Source organism: Saccopteryx leptura, chromosome 2, assembly GCF_036850995.1.
Source record: "Saccopteryx leptura isolate mSacLep1 chromosome 2, mSacLep1_pri_phased_curated, whole genome shotgun sequence".
Classification (NCBI taxonomy): Eukaryota; Metazoa; Chordata; class Mammalia; order Chiroptera; family Emballonuridae; genus Saccopteryx; species Saccopteryx leptura.
This window is the reverse complement of record NC_089504.1, coordinates 383,706,612-383,720,748: the sequence shown is the minus strand read 5'-3', so window position 1 is coordinate 383,720,748 and position 14,137 is coordinate 383,706,612. Positions and strand designations below refer to the sequence as shown.

General features: G+C 49.7%; 1 protein-coding gene and 1 pseudogene across 2 annotated transcripts in view; one reads left to right on the top strand and one right to left on the bottom strand.

The window, feature by feature from the left end:
- Positions 1 to 14,137, top strand: part of BCR (BCR activator of RhoGEF and GTPase) — a 119,695-nt gene that overhangs the window by 5,378 nt on the left and 100,180 nt on the right. The window lies entirely within an intron of this gene.
- Positions 6,239 to 6,315, bottom strand: LOC136396351 (small nucleolar RNA U3; annotated as a pseudogene).

The window sequence follows — 14,137 nt, the reverse complement described above, 5'->3', positions numbered from 1 at the left end:
TGGGTTCTGGTGACACTGTCACCTGAATGATTATTGCTTTGTTTTTCCCTTGAATGATTGAATGAAGCAGTGACCAGTTAGAATGAGTAACTGTGGGGCAGTGAGAGGTCACCCAGCCTCGCGCTGGCTCCATCGACATCTCTCTAGACCAGGGCCTATGGTCACCTCTAAATTGAGTATAGGCTCCACTTCATGAACAGAGGCAGTGAGGACAGAATTGGATGGAGTCTTTTTATTTTTTAATTGATTTTAATTTATTGTGTTTTCATAGATTCTAGTGTCCCCCCAAATGCATCCCCCCGTGTTCCCCTCAACATTCCCCTTGCCCCCTCTCCCCAACGCCCCCCCTTTCCTCCAGGATTTGCTTTTCTGCTCTCTATAATGCTGTGTTATGTATGTATAATTTCACCAATCTCTTTCCCTTCTCTGATCCCATCCTATCATCCCCTTTCCACCCTATCATCCCCTTTCCATCCTGTCATCCCCTTTCCACCCTATCATCCCCTTTCCCTCTGTCCACTTTCCCTCTGGTCCCTTTGATCCCGTCTCTGTCTCTATTCTGTTCCTCAGTTCACATTGTTCGTTGGATTCCTCAAATGAGTGAGGTCCTATGATGAGAGCACTTAGTCATCAACAGGGTGGAAACAAAGTCTAGATCAAATTTTATAAGGATGTCCCGGCTTGGGAAGGATGACTTTCTTGTCAGGGGACAGCACTCCGGGACCTTTTACTAAAGGAGCTGGGAGTGGTGTTGGTTTGCATGGGCACAGGGGAACGTGCCTTTCCCATTTCTCCCTTTGCCTCATTTGTTGCTTCAGTAGCCACCCCCCACCCCTGGCCGGCAGTCCTGTGGGCCAGAGGACCCGTGTGTGTGACTGCTGCCCTCACCAGGGCAAAGACTCCAGGTGAGTCATACGCTGGAGCCCACCCAGGAGAGGCCCGAGGCTGGGCTGCTGCTGGCCCCTGTGTTCGAGGGGGCTCCGCGTTCACAGTGTAACTCAGGTTGTGTGAGTTTGGGCTAAGGCAACTTTTTAGATCAAGGCTGTTAGCAGGGGGCCAGGGGAAGTGTGGGTTAAATTAACTAGGAACCCCACAAAGGTTTTTGACCCTGACTGGAGTATAATACCTATGGTTCATGTAGGGTTTTTTTCTTTGAAAAAAATGTAGTAATTTTAATTAAACTATGTTATTTATGAAGTGTGATGGGGTTTTTTTGTTGTGGTGGTGGTGGTAAAATATACATCATAAACTGTACCATTTTAAGCTGTTTCAAGAGTACAGCTGGTGGCATTAACTGTGTTCACATTGTTTTGCCGCCATGGCCACCATCCACCTCCGGAATGTTTTCATCACTCCAGCCAGAAACTCTGTTCCTGCTAAGTGGTAATTGACCTTTCTTCCTAGCCCCAGCCCCCAGCCCCTGGCCACCACTGCTCCACTTTCTGTCTTCATGAATGTGCTTATTTTAGGTACCTCATGTAAGTGGGATCATGTATTTGTCCTTCTGAGTCTGGTCTGTTTCACTCAAGAAGGGTTTCTGAAGTTGGGAACAGCATTCTTGGTCTTAACTCCTCATGTCTGGTCCTTAATAGGCATGTTCTCTTTAGGAAAACACCTGTTAGTGATGGCAGTATTTCCTGGGCTCTCACATGCATGTTTCCAAAGTGGCCCAGTCTATTAGTTTGCTGAGACTACCGTCACAGAACACCACGGCCTGGGCGCCTTAAACAGCGGAGGTGTATTTTCTCTCGGTTCTGGAGCCTGGAAGTCCAAAATCAAGGTGCCATCCTCTTGCTACATCTTCACGTGGTTGTCCCTGTGTGCACGTGCACCCCTGAAGTCGGAGTTTTTTTTTCCTTATAAGCTCACTAGGGAGATTGAAGTAGAGCCCACCTTAACAACCCCATTTTAACTTGATCACCTCTGTAGAGGCCCTGTCTCCAAATACAGTCACATTCTAAGCCACTGGGGGTTAGGACTTCAACATAAGAATTGGGGGTTGAACACATTTCAGCCTGTAATACTCAGAGTGCTTTACTGGGTAGCACAGGAAAGGTCTACCATAACAGAGAGAGATGGGCCTTACACTGGTCTCACTAGCTGTTTTGATTTAAAAAAAAATTTTTATTTATTGATTTGAGAGAGAGAAACATTGATTTGTTCCACTCATTTATGCACTCATTGGTTGATTCTTGCATGTGTCCTGACCGGGGATCAAACCTGCACCCTTGGCATATCGGGAAGATGCTCTAACTAACGGAGCTATCCAGCCAGACACACCAGCTGTGTTTTAGAAGAATTTGAGTAGAGTGTTGTGGTATGGGACCCAGACCAGGCTACAAGGCGCCCAAAGTGTCTTGATGCTTCATGTGCTGCCTTCACTCTACTCATCTGAAGTTCGGGGTTGGAGTCCATGATTGCTAAGATCCTTTCAATTTTTTAATTTTTTTCTTTAAATTATAAAATTATTATTAAGACAACCTTTAAAAACTTTTTTTCTTATTTTTAGAGAGCGAGAAACAGGAAGGGAGAGAAAGAAAGAGGGAGAGTGAGAAGCATCAACTCGTAGTTGTTTCACTTCAGTTGTTCAATGATTGCTTCTCATACATGCCTTGACAGTGGGGGCGGCAATCAAAGGTATTTATTGAGCATCTACTATGTGACAGGCACTGTCTTTGTGGAAATTCTCTTTATTCATGGCTTTATTCATAGATTTGTGGAAAGGTTCATCTCCAAGGGCCTTATACTTTAAAAACCAACACACAAAAAAAGCTTTGTCATGTTCCAGCATCTTCCCTAACTGTGTATCTTTCTCCGAATTTGCAGCTATTTCTTATTACTCCTGTGCCTGTCTGACTTCCTTCTTCAGGGTGGTGAGATCCTGAAGATAAGAACAGAGTCTAGCCCTGGCTGGTTGGCTCAGCGGTAGAGCGTCGGCCTAGCGTGCGGAGGACCCGGGTTCGATTCCTGGCCAGGGCACACAGGAGAAGCGCCCATTTGCTTCTCCACCCCTCCGCCGCGCTTTCCTCTCTGTCTCTCTCTTCCCCTCCCGCAGCCGAGGCTCCACTGGAGCAAAGATGGCCCGGGCGCTGGGGATGGCTCTGTGGCCTCTGCCTCAGGCGCTAGAGTGGCTCTGGTCGCAATATGGCGACGCCCAGGATGGGCAGAGCATCGCCCCCTGGTGGGCAGAGCGTCACCCCCTGGTGGGCGTGCCGGGTGGATCCCGGTCGGGCGCATGCAGGAGTCTGTCTGACTGTCTCTCCCTGTTTCCAGCTTCAGAAAAATGAAAGGAAAAAAAAAAAAAAAAAAAAAAGAACAGAGTCTGTCCTGCCTCACTGTCCCACAGAACATGCCTCACTTTAGGTCCTTAACATTGTTTGATGTAATGGTGGTGGTCTGAGCCCACGGTCTGTGTCTTGAGTGCTGATGGAATGAGACCCCATCTCTGAGGCTTCTGTTTACTCCAACTCTGCCCTGATCTGTCCCATCCCCTCAGAACCCCATTTAATAAGTTGTAGTGGATTTTGGTGGGGGAGGGAGCTAATGATGTAATGAGCCTGTTTGGCTCTGGAGATTATTTTTCCTTCTTTGCTGAGGCTTTGGCTTCCCTGCTGCTAAACCTTAGAGTGTGTCTTGAATCCTCGGACTGGGGCCTGCTAATTAGTGTCTTGGATTCTAGCGCTCACCTTTGCAGCCTTGCAAAATGACTATGGACAGAGGTGGAGGCTAGGTCCCAAGGGAGACGCGACTGGCAGGTTCATAGATGCACCTGCCAAGGTCTGGAGCAGGCAGACTGATGCCCCACCTACGTAGTGGGGACGCTGTTGTGTCCTGGAAACATTCTTGTAAAGTGGCTGGAGCAAGATTATTATCCTAATTATATGCATTGGCTGATTGGGCCTGAGGCGGTGTGAGACAAACACACAGGCCTAAAATAGCCTGCCCCAGGTCAGGCGGCGGGCAGAGGGGCTCATACGGGCCTTTCTCCTCTGACAGCAGGGTGAGACCAATCCCCTGAGAGTGGGCACAGAGCCACCCCCCAGAAGAGGAGGGGACCTCAATCAGTTGTTTTGCAAACGCGTTGGGGAACCTGCTGTGTCAGACAGGAATGGTGCTGAGTAACATGAGACAGGCCTCCTAGCAGGTCATTTTCAGTCTGGTAGGGAGACAGCCACGTAAACCTAAGTGCTGTGATAGGAATCTCCTGGGCCTGGCCTTCAGGCCGGTCCATGAAGGTGTCAGCCATCCAGGATGTTGTTTCTATCTTATTTTGCGAATCTGCCAGAGAAAGAGAATTCCTAACTTTGCACGTGTCCTCCTGGGGCGCTTTGCTAAGACTCCTCCAGCAAGTTGTGTGGAGAGGAACCTAGGAGGACGGGCATGTCTGAAGGATACCGCCCTCCCTCCACCTTTTCCACCTAACAGTCAGGGGCTGGAGGGGAGGGATCAGTGCATGCTAACCCAGCTTGACTGTGAGCAGGTTCTGGGAGGTGCAGAGGGACAATGCCCGGCTGGGAAGATGTGACAGAAGTGGCTGGCCTGTTACACAGAGTGTCAGGAGCAGGGCCCAGGGAGCAAGGTTGGTGGCCAGGGAGTGCTAGGAAGGAGACATCTCCAGCTGGCTAGGAGACAGCCGAGGGGATCCTGGAAGAAGAGGGAGAGACCTGCAGCCCAGCCACAGCGCGGCCAGCCCAGCGGAGCCAGGGACACACAGCCTGAGGGGATCCTGGACTCAAGTGCCTCTGCTGCCTGGAGAAGAGCTTTTGAAGAGTCACTTCACTTTAAATGCCTGACTGCTGCCTTTTAGAAAATGCCGGTGGGATCAGCTGGTAAGCCAGTAGACTGGAGGAGATTTTCTGCATGTACCATATATTCATGTAACCTTGCTTGTAACAAGGTGAACATTCTAGAAGTGACCACCTAGAAGCAACATATATCCACCTGGTCCGGGGAAAGAACACAGACTTTGAAGGTAGAAGACCTAGACTTGCTCAGGAGCCAGTATGTGGCCTTGACAGGGATTTAATTCTGTCCACTGGAGGGGCCACCCCACCCTGGGAGGCCTTGTAGGAGTGTGAGTACATAGAGTGGGTGGTCTGGCCCCGGTCTGGTCTCTCAGAGTCACCCCCTCAAGCATCTAATGCCAGTTGGTTAAACACCACTTAGCAAGAGATTTTAAAGGAGAAATGCGTATAGTTAAGTAGATTCAGACCATTTCACCTGGTCAGCTCCATGATAGTGTCCAGAATGAGCTCTAGAGGGGGTAGGGGTCTGCTGTGGCCTCATCCCCCTCTGTTCCTCTGTGTGTCCTCCTGAGCTGAGTGGAATTCTCACACCTGAAAGGTACAGTATTATTTGTCTGCATTGTGGCCCCTAATGAAAGCTGGCTACTTTATCTGGTATGAAGCCCCATCAGCCAGGTGTCTGGGGCCACACCACTGCCCAGTAGGATAGCATGTGGTCCCCTTGCAGTATTCTTGGACTGCTTGGCCTGGTGGCTTCTGGGGTCCTTGGAAGCTAGAAACGGAGGAAGACACCGATTTCTTGGTTTTTCTCACAGCCACTCCCCTACCCCCCCACCCCCAAGTTTGTAGAGGGAAGACCTAGTACCACTTTGTTCTCATTTTTAGTGATTGTGAGACCTTAAGAAAGGAAGTAAAAACCACAGACTTTCCTATTTTAATAGGAAACAAAGGAGGAAGACAGGAAGCTCTGAGAATTACTAATGCTTTGGCATATCCAGGCTCCATCTGCAGCTTTCCAAGGACTTCGCAGACCAGAGGGTGTTGCCCTATATAGTGTGGGAGGACACTGCAGAGGTGGGCTTGGCCCTGGCGGTGTGTCCCTGAGGTGCTGGGCAGGGGTGCACCAGGGTGGGCGAGCAGCCGGCCCCCTTTGTGAGCTGCGGAGTGCACAGAAGAGCTGTGCAGTGTTTCCCTCAGAGCCTCGGGGGCCCTTGGGGTGACCAAGTAGCTCGGAGGACCACAGGGCATTCGGCTCCCAGACCACAGTGACCATTGCCTTCCACTGTCCCCCCCATGCCCAACCCCTACTTTCTGAGGGGCTAGAACAGCTGGACCTGCAGCCAACCTGGGGGCGTAGCTGGCTTTGTCTCTTGTTCTTCCCACTCTCTGTGAAGCTCCAGAAAGCCTTTTGCTTGGAGACCTAGAGGTAAGTGCAGTTCCCATCCTGTCTGGTGCCTAGGTGTTGATGGACAAGTGATTCTCTGGTGTCCTTGACTTACAGCTATGTTCCTGAGTGTTCATGGTGTTTTCAGTAACAAACTATAGAAATGATCCCTGAAAGTATAGTCTTCATGGTGTTTTTAAAGCAGCTTTACTGAGGGCCCTGGCCAGTTGGCTCAGTGGTAGAGCGTCGGCCTGGCGTGCAGGGGTCCCGGGTTCGATTCCCGGCCAGGGCACACAGAAGAAGCACCCATCTGCTTCTCCACCCCTCCCCCTCTCCTTCTTCTCTGTCTCTCTCTTCCCCTCCTGCAGCCAAGGCTCCATTGGAGCAAAGTTGTTGGCCCGGGCGCTGAGGATGGCTCCATGGTCTCTGCCTCAGGTGCTAGAATGGCTCTGGTTGCAACAGAGCAACGCCCCAGATGGGCAGAGCATCGCCCCCTGGTGGGCATGCCGGGTGGATCCCAGTCGGGCGCATGTGGGAGTCTGTCTGACTGCCTCCCCGTTTCCAACTTCAGAAAAATACAAAAAAAAAAAAAACAACAACAAAAAACCCCAGCTTTTCTACGCTGTAGAATTTGCTCATTTCAAGTGTATAAACCGATGTTCCTTAGCATATTCAGAATTAGGTATTCATTACTCCTGTCTAATGTTAGAGCATTTTTATCACCTCAGAAGGAAACTGCTTCTTTCAGCCATGACTCCCTCTCCCCCAGCCCTTGGCACCTGCTGCTGTTCTCTCTCTGTAGATTTGCCTTCTCTGGACATTACATGTGAATGGAATCATAGAACCTGTGGCCTTTGGTGTCTGGCTTCCTTCACATAGAGGAAGGCATTCGGAGATCATCTATGCTGTAGCCCACGTCAGGACTTAGTTCATCTTTGCGGCCGGGTGTCATTCCAGAGGCTCTCTCGAATACAGATGATTCTGCCCTGATTGTTCTTGGGCGCTCTCTGCTGGCTCCTGGGAGTCCTTGTTAGACCTATCTGGGCGTGGGGGCCTGAGAGGGCATGGGTGGAGGGCCTGGTGGAGCCTCTTCTTCATCAGGGAAGGACCTTGGGCGGTGGCAGCTGCAAGGTTGTAGGGTTCACTATGAGGCCAGGGAGATGGAGTTTATTTCAGCCTCCAATCCGGTGCCTCCGCATATCAGGCCTGTGCGTCAAAACCTGCTTGTTCAGAGACCGGCCTTTCCATCGGAGAACTTTCAGGCTGTGACCTTCCCCGAGTCCTGGCTCCTACCCCCTTTTATTGTGGTGAAATACACATAACATAAAATGTACCACCTTCTATTTCCAGAACTCTTTCATCTTCCCAAACTGAAACCCGGCCCCCATTAAGCAGTAACCCTTCACTCCCCACTCCTCCAGCCCCTGGTACCCACCACTCTCCTTTCTCTATGAATCTGACTGCTCTCAAGTGCCTCATACCCATGGGCTCCCACAGCACTCTTCTTTGGCGCCTGGCTTGTTTCACTGAGCCTGACATCTTCAAGGTTTCTTCCTCTGGCATTTTAGTGTCAGACCTGGTGGTGTTGAACAGGGAGCCATGAAAAGACTGAGCTGACTGCAGCCTCTGCTCTGGGGAGAGGGGCAGGGGGCACATTGAGGAGCACGCTACATTTTACAGACTGCCGTTCCGCATAGGAGTCCCCATGGAGGAGCAGCGGGAACCCCCAAAGCTGAGTTGTCCGAGGTAAAGGACTCGAGGTCACCCATGGGGCTTGTTTGTACTTGTTTCTAGTTGAATAGGGAGGGTGATCTTGTCCCGTGGCCCTTCCTGATGTCATGGAGTGACTGTGATGTGAGTCGGACGCACAGGCTGGGCCAGAGAAGCCATGTCCACCTGTCCTGTCCTCTTGGGAGGCACTGAGGTCACTGTGCTGGGCTCAGAGTCATCCTGTGGCTGGAAGTCTTGGTGACCTGACTTGTGAGTGATCTTAGGCGAACGCTTAGCACAGCATGTTCACCCTCTGGTGTGTGCATGAGCGGGTGCGTGCCAAAGCAGTATTCGTCATTGCCCAAATCTTAAACTTTCTACCAGAAAATGTCACTCACTTAGGATTGTTGACTTCTGAAAGCATTCAGCCTTCTCCGTCAGGAATGTGGCTGTGAATGTGGCTGCTTTTGTGTTTGCAGGCATTGTATTGTTACCGGAAACATATTTGACAGGTGCTTTCTTCGTTTAAAAAAGTAGCCATTTTCAGATTTCCATGACTGTGGAAAGACGAGGACGATGAGCTCCCTGCTCATCAGCCACTTCCCGCGGCACCAGGATCCGTCTGAGCCCGCCTCACTCTCCCTTCTTTTCAGTATTTGTTTTTCTTTATTGTGGGAAAAATTGTACATAACATAGAATTTACCAGCTTAACCATTTTTAAGGGTAGAATTAGTAGCAGTAACTGTTCAGTGTTTCATAAGGGGCAGAGTTGACGGGAAAACATGGCTCTGTTCTTTAAGACAGGTTGTCCCTCCCGATGTTCTAGGAAATAAAGAGATGGTTTGGACTCAGCCCTTAACTAGGTTGGGGGGGCCTGAGGACCAGGGTGGGAGCAGGGGCGAGAAGGCTCCTAAAATGCCGCAGCATGGGGCAGACCTGGAGTGCGCAGTGAGGGCAGCCTCACCTCTGTCCCGCGGCTTAGGGGAAGGGGGAGAGGCGTGTTCCACACAGAGTCAGGAGTGGGCGAGACCCCAGAGGCTGGCCAGTTTCAGCATGGTCAAGAAACAGCAGGATCTGCTTGGTTGGAGAACCTGGTATAAACTATGGGGGGGTGGAGGAGGATAGGAGAGTTGGGGTCCTGCTGTGTAGGCCCCAGGAGTCAGGCAGAGGAAGAGTTGTGTTTCCTTGGGCAGTGATAGACGCCACTGAGGGTTGTTGAGCAGGGGGAGGGCGCCTTTGGAGCCGTGCCTCAGGCAGGTGCGTCTGGCCTTCCAGCCATGGTGTGTGAGATGGCCTGGTGGGAGTGAGGTGGGGGTGGGAGGAGGAAGGAAGGGACACTAGTGAGCGGACTGGTAGGGGGAGACTGAAGAGAAAGGTGAGCCTGGGGATGATAAGGGCTGTGCCAGAGGGCCTCAGGGTGGGCAGCAGGATGTGGTCTCTGGGAGAAAGCCAGTCTGAGAAGGAAGAGGGGGACAGGAACAGGGGAGGGGCTGTGTGGGGGGAGGAGGGCTGGAGCAGGCCTAGGGCCTTGCATATTTGGGGGTCATGTGAGAGAGAGGAGGCATCTGGGACAAGGAGGTGGGAAGGGTGGTGGGGTGTGTGTATTGCAGAAAGGACAAAGGGAAGTGACCCCTGGGAGACCATGGAAAAGGCTGCATGTGGATGAAGGAGAAACTAGTGCTGTGTGCAGAGCACGGCGTCCAGAATTCTGGCAGCGGGGAGCTGAGAGGATGTGTTTGTGGCCAGGGGTTGAGGATTGGAGATCTAAGTGCCCCCTGAGTGGCCACCTGTGGGACTGCTCAGTTCCCGGGGCAGGGCCAGGTTCCCATCTGCTGGAGAAGTGACCTGGACAGTGAGTGCCAAGGAGGTGACCATTGGGACAGTGTCCCTGGGGGTGGATGGTTCAAGTAGGGCTCCAGGGAGGTGATTCAAGTATGTGTGGGTCTTGTAAGGAGATTGATGGCCCCAACATAGGAGTGGTCAGGTTACTACTATGGGCCAGTAGTGATATGGGTTTGCAGGAGTCTGGTCACAAGGGCCTGGTGAGCAGGTGGCCATGTTTCAAGGGCGTTGACATGGATCACTGGGGCCCTGGGGGTAGGGAGTTGAGTGAGTGGGGAGATGATTAGGAAGAAAGAGAGATGACGGTGGCAGTTAGACCAGAAAGCAGAGTCAGGAGTCCCAGGGTGGGGGCCCCAGAGAAGGTTAGAGGGGACAGGGAGGTCTGCCCTGTGACTAGCACATAGGGTCATGGTGGGCCAGGGGATTGAAAGTGTGGCTGTAGGAGTAGAGTCCCCGCGGCTGGAGGCAGAGGGTTGGTGAAGAGGAAGGCAGTGGGGAGCCCTGTGCTGATGGGGTGTCAGATGTGGCGCCTGGCTTTGGGACCCCATGGATCTGTAATGGTTGAGGTCTGAGACCTACTGTGCACTTGGGTGGGTTCATGTGTGCCAGGTAGGGAGGCCATGTTGACCACTACCTTGTCATGGGTCAGTCAGATGGGCCTGTCTTCATTCTTAAAGCAGCTAGAATTTAGCCCTAAAAAATCTGTAATTATTAACATAATTACATTATTAACATAAGCCTGGTTTCCTCTCCTGTGGTGTTTCTTTAGCGGCCACATGGCGTGAGTCCCTACAGCAGGCTCTTCTCTGCGGAAGAGTGAGCAAGGACCCAGAAAGGGCCGTGTAGGCTCTAGAAGGTGTGTGGGGCTCCAGAAAGGGGTGTGTGAGGAAGTGTGGGAGACTTGGTCCCAGCACACCTTTGTCCTCTCCTGGCTTCCCAGCCCTGTGAGCCCTGGGCTGGCTTTATTTATCCCCGTGAAGTGTGCAGTGTCGGGTTCTAGCAACTCTGGCAAGGAAGTCTGGGAAGGTTAATGGACTGAGACCCAGCCCATTGGCTGTCTGGGAGAGGCACTTGGTCCTAACTGCTCAGGAAGCATGGGGCTTTCTTGTGGAGTGTCCACTGTGTTGGGCTGGGCAGCCAGGTCCCCAGAAAGCCAGTAAGGGGCCTGCTCCCTAATTTGCAGGTACAAGCTGTCATAGTCAGCTGTTGGGGTGGGTACTTGGCCACCAGAACCAGTGCCCTGCCTGGTCGCCCCATTAGTATAGGGGATACATTTGGAAGAAGAATTGAAAATGGATGTTTCTTTTTCTCTCCTTCCCAGCCTTCAAAGCACTGAGCTCCCTCAAGTATGTGAGCTAATCAGTCATTCCTAAGGGAGGAGGGTCACTTTATGTTTATGGAATTCTAAGACGGGACATGACAGGGCATGACTGTTAATAAGACCTTGGACATCAAAAGCCAAGGCAAGACTTTCTGGTGGGGTCATCCTTGGATCTGCAGGCATCACGGCGTGAGCTCAGACACCCACACCAGCCCTGTGCTCAGGCTCTGGAGTGCACAGACTAGCCAGGGGCAGTGGGTCAGGACTCATGGATCGTCCTTAGCTGTTCCCTTTTAGAGCTGTTTTGTTTTGAAGCTTCGAGGGGGCTTTTTAAATGCTGGTCTGGTCTGTGGTTCATTCGGGAAAGGTCTGAGGGTTTTCATCTGACTGGGACTGCTTTTGTGTCAGCAGGACAGCACGTGACATTAGCAGCCCAGGTATTACCTGGTGTCCATGGAAGTGTCTAAGCTCTTGGAGGCCATAGCTTTTCTCTGCTCAGTGCCGCTAAGCCCAAAGATTGTCAGCAGAGTGGTTATGGGAAATGGGAGTGCTTGACCTGGCAGACATGGAAGGCTACAGGTCTCCATCCTGACTGCTCATGTGGATGATAGTTTCTGCTGTGGTTTAAAAAAAAATCACACACACAGACACACTTGGCTGGTCACTCACTCCAGGAGAATTTGATTGGTGAGGCTTTTATTGTTTATATTTTTAAATTTTCAATTTCCATGAATCAACAGAGTGAGCATGGCACAGCTGGCACCTCTGCTTAGGGTCTGCCATGGCTGGTCAGTGTCAGCCAGGCCTGCCTCACTTCAGGTGCTCTTGTCCCCTTCTGAGCTCATTCAGGTTGTTGGCAGAATCCAGTTCCTGGTGGTAGGAGGACTGAGGTGTTTGCTTGCTGGCTATCAGCTGCTCCCAGCTCCGAGGCTGCCCCTTTTCCTAGGCATTTCACACGTGACTGTTTGATTTCCTCCTCTGAGAGAGCCTAGGTTTTTGAAGACCTCCTTGGGTGATTTCCCCTGCAACCAGAGTTGAGCACCTTTACTTCAGGGAATCCATGGCTCTGGGGCTCTGACTGTGGGTTTTGCCTGGTCGCCATATAGAAGAGGGAATGGGTTTCTTTTGGGTCGTATCTGAAAGGCTGGTGGTTTGTTGTTAATGACTAGAAGCTCAGGGAGACAGGTTTCTGCTCCCTGTTAAGGTTTTCTCTTCTTTATGACTTTATATAAAATCATACTCATAATCATTTTATGTAGCAGAGATCTTCCTGTTTTGGAAGCTAAAAAAATATTAATACTTTTCCTTCCACCTTCTACGTTCTTCTGGCTAGGCTGATAATCAAATTAACAGAGACAGATTATCAGGAGGAAATCAAAACTTAATATATGTTCATGGAAAATTCACACAGGCATGAAAACTCCAAAGACAGTAAGGCAGCATGGGGTATGTAAGACCTTTTGGACCAAGGAGAAGGGGGGAGGGTATTAGATTTCAGAAGTGAGATGGGCAATTTACAGGGAGTTGAGGATGAGCAGAACACACGTGGGGGGGGGGGGGGATTCTTGCTAGGTGACTCAGAAATAGTGGGACACAGGAGGTATTTTGCTAACAGGCTTGGAGTCCTCCTGCTTGAGGGAATGTTCTTAAGGTGATTAAGCCAAAGCTCCTTCCCAAACCAGGTTTCCCTGTTGAATCTCTTGGGCAGGAAAGGGGGGGAGAGTCCAAAAGTTTCTTCTGAGTCTTATTTCTTAATAAATAGCTTAAAATCAGTATCTCAAAAGAGCAGCTTCGGAGCGACAGAATTTTACTTGGTTCTAGATAGTCCCTTTACTTGGTTCTAGATTGTCCTGCTTTTTTTGTCAATTAACAGGAGCATTTTCTTGTTTTACTAAATAGTTTAACATATTTTTTTTTTAGTTTGTAAACATTTTTAATGGCCACAATATTACTTTATAAAAGAGTTATAGTTTAACTGATCTAATTTTAATAAATTTTGTTGGATATTTTAAGGTGTTTACTGTATGTAGGTGGTTAAAGTGTGCAAGTTAGTAGTTTTTGATATACAGGTGTTGCATTATTAATTTTTTAAAACTGGTAAAATATATGTAACATAAAAGTTACCCTTTTAACCATTTCTTATTGTCCAGTAACATTAAATACGGTCACATTGTTGTGCAATCATCACCGCCATCCAGCTCCAGAACTTTCTTCGTTTTGCAGAACTGAAACTCAATACTCATGAAGCAATAACTCCCCATCCCCTCCACCCCAGCCCTTGGCAACCACCATTTTACTTTGTCTCGATGAATTTATCTATTCTGGGTACCTCACATATCAGTGGAATCACACAGTATTACTTACTGTCTTATTTCATTTAGCATGATGTTCTTGAGGTTCATCCGTGGTGTAGCATGTATCAGAATTTCCTTCCTTTTTTAAGGCTGAGTAATATTCCATTGTTTATATTTACCACATTCTGCTTTAAGTGTACCATTCAGTAGATTCATTATATACAGTGAACATCTTTTTTATATGGGCTTTGTTTGCATTCCAGCCTCTCTCCACCAGAGTGGACATCTGTCAGTGGATTCACCCAGGGGTGTGGCTGGTTTTAAGACCTTTGATATCCATTGTCAAATGACCTTCCAGAAATATCCTTCCAGTTTCCCCTTAGTTCACAATTAATCTTCTGTTCTTCTTTGACTTCTTTTTTGCTCTTATTCTTTTTGCAAGACTTTACCAAAGTGGTTCCATCAAGTGATAAAAAGGCTGAGCTGGGTATGGCCTTGCCTCCTCCAAATCCCAAATTACGACCTAGGGTTTTTGTCTGGACAAGCAGGAGCTGAGGCTAAGGTTTGCTTTAGGAGGTGTCTTCTCTAAGCTGGGTCCCACTGTAACTTCCCATTCCTTGATGACCTCAGAAACTGGAGAGGCCCCAAGCTGGGGCCACACAGATCCAGTCTCTAATTTGGGAAGATCCCTAAGATTATTGGCTGCATGACAGTTTATTGTCAGTTCTATGGTGCTTGGTACTCCCTGTCCCCTTGTTTATCATGAAACTTGCTAGTTTATTGCTGTTCTGGACAGCTTGTAACTAAATCTGAAAGTGTTGTGGCTTTTTTTTTCTCTCTT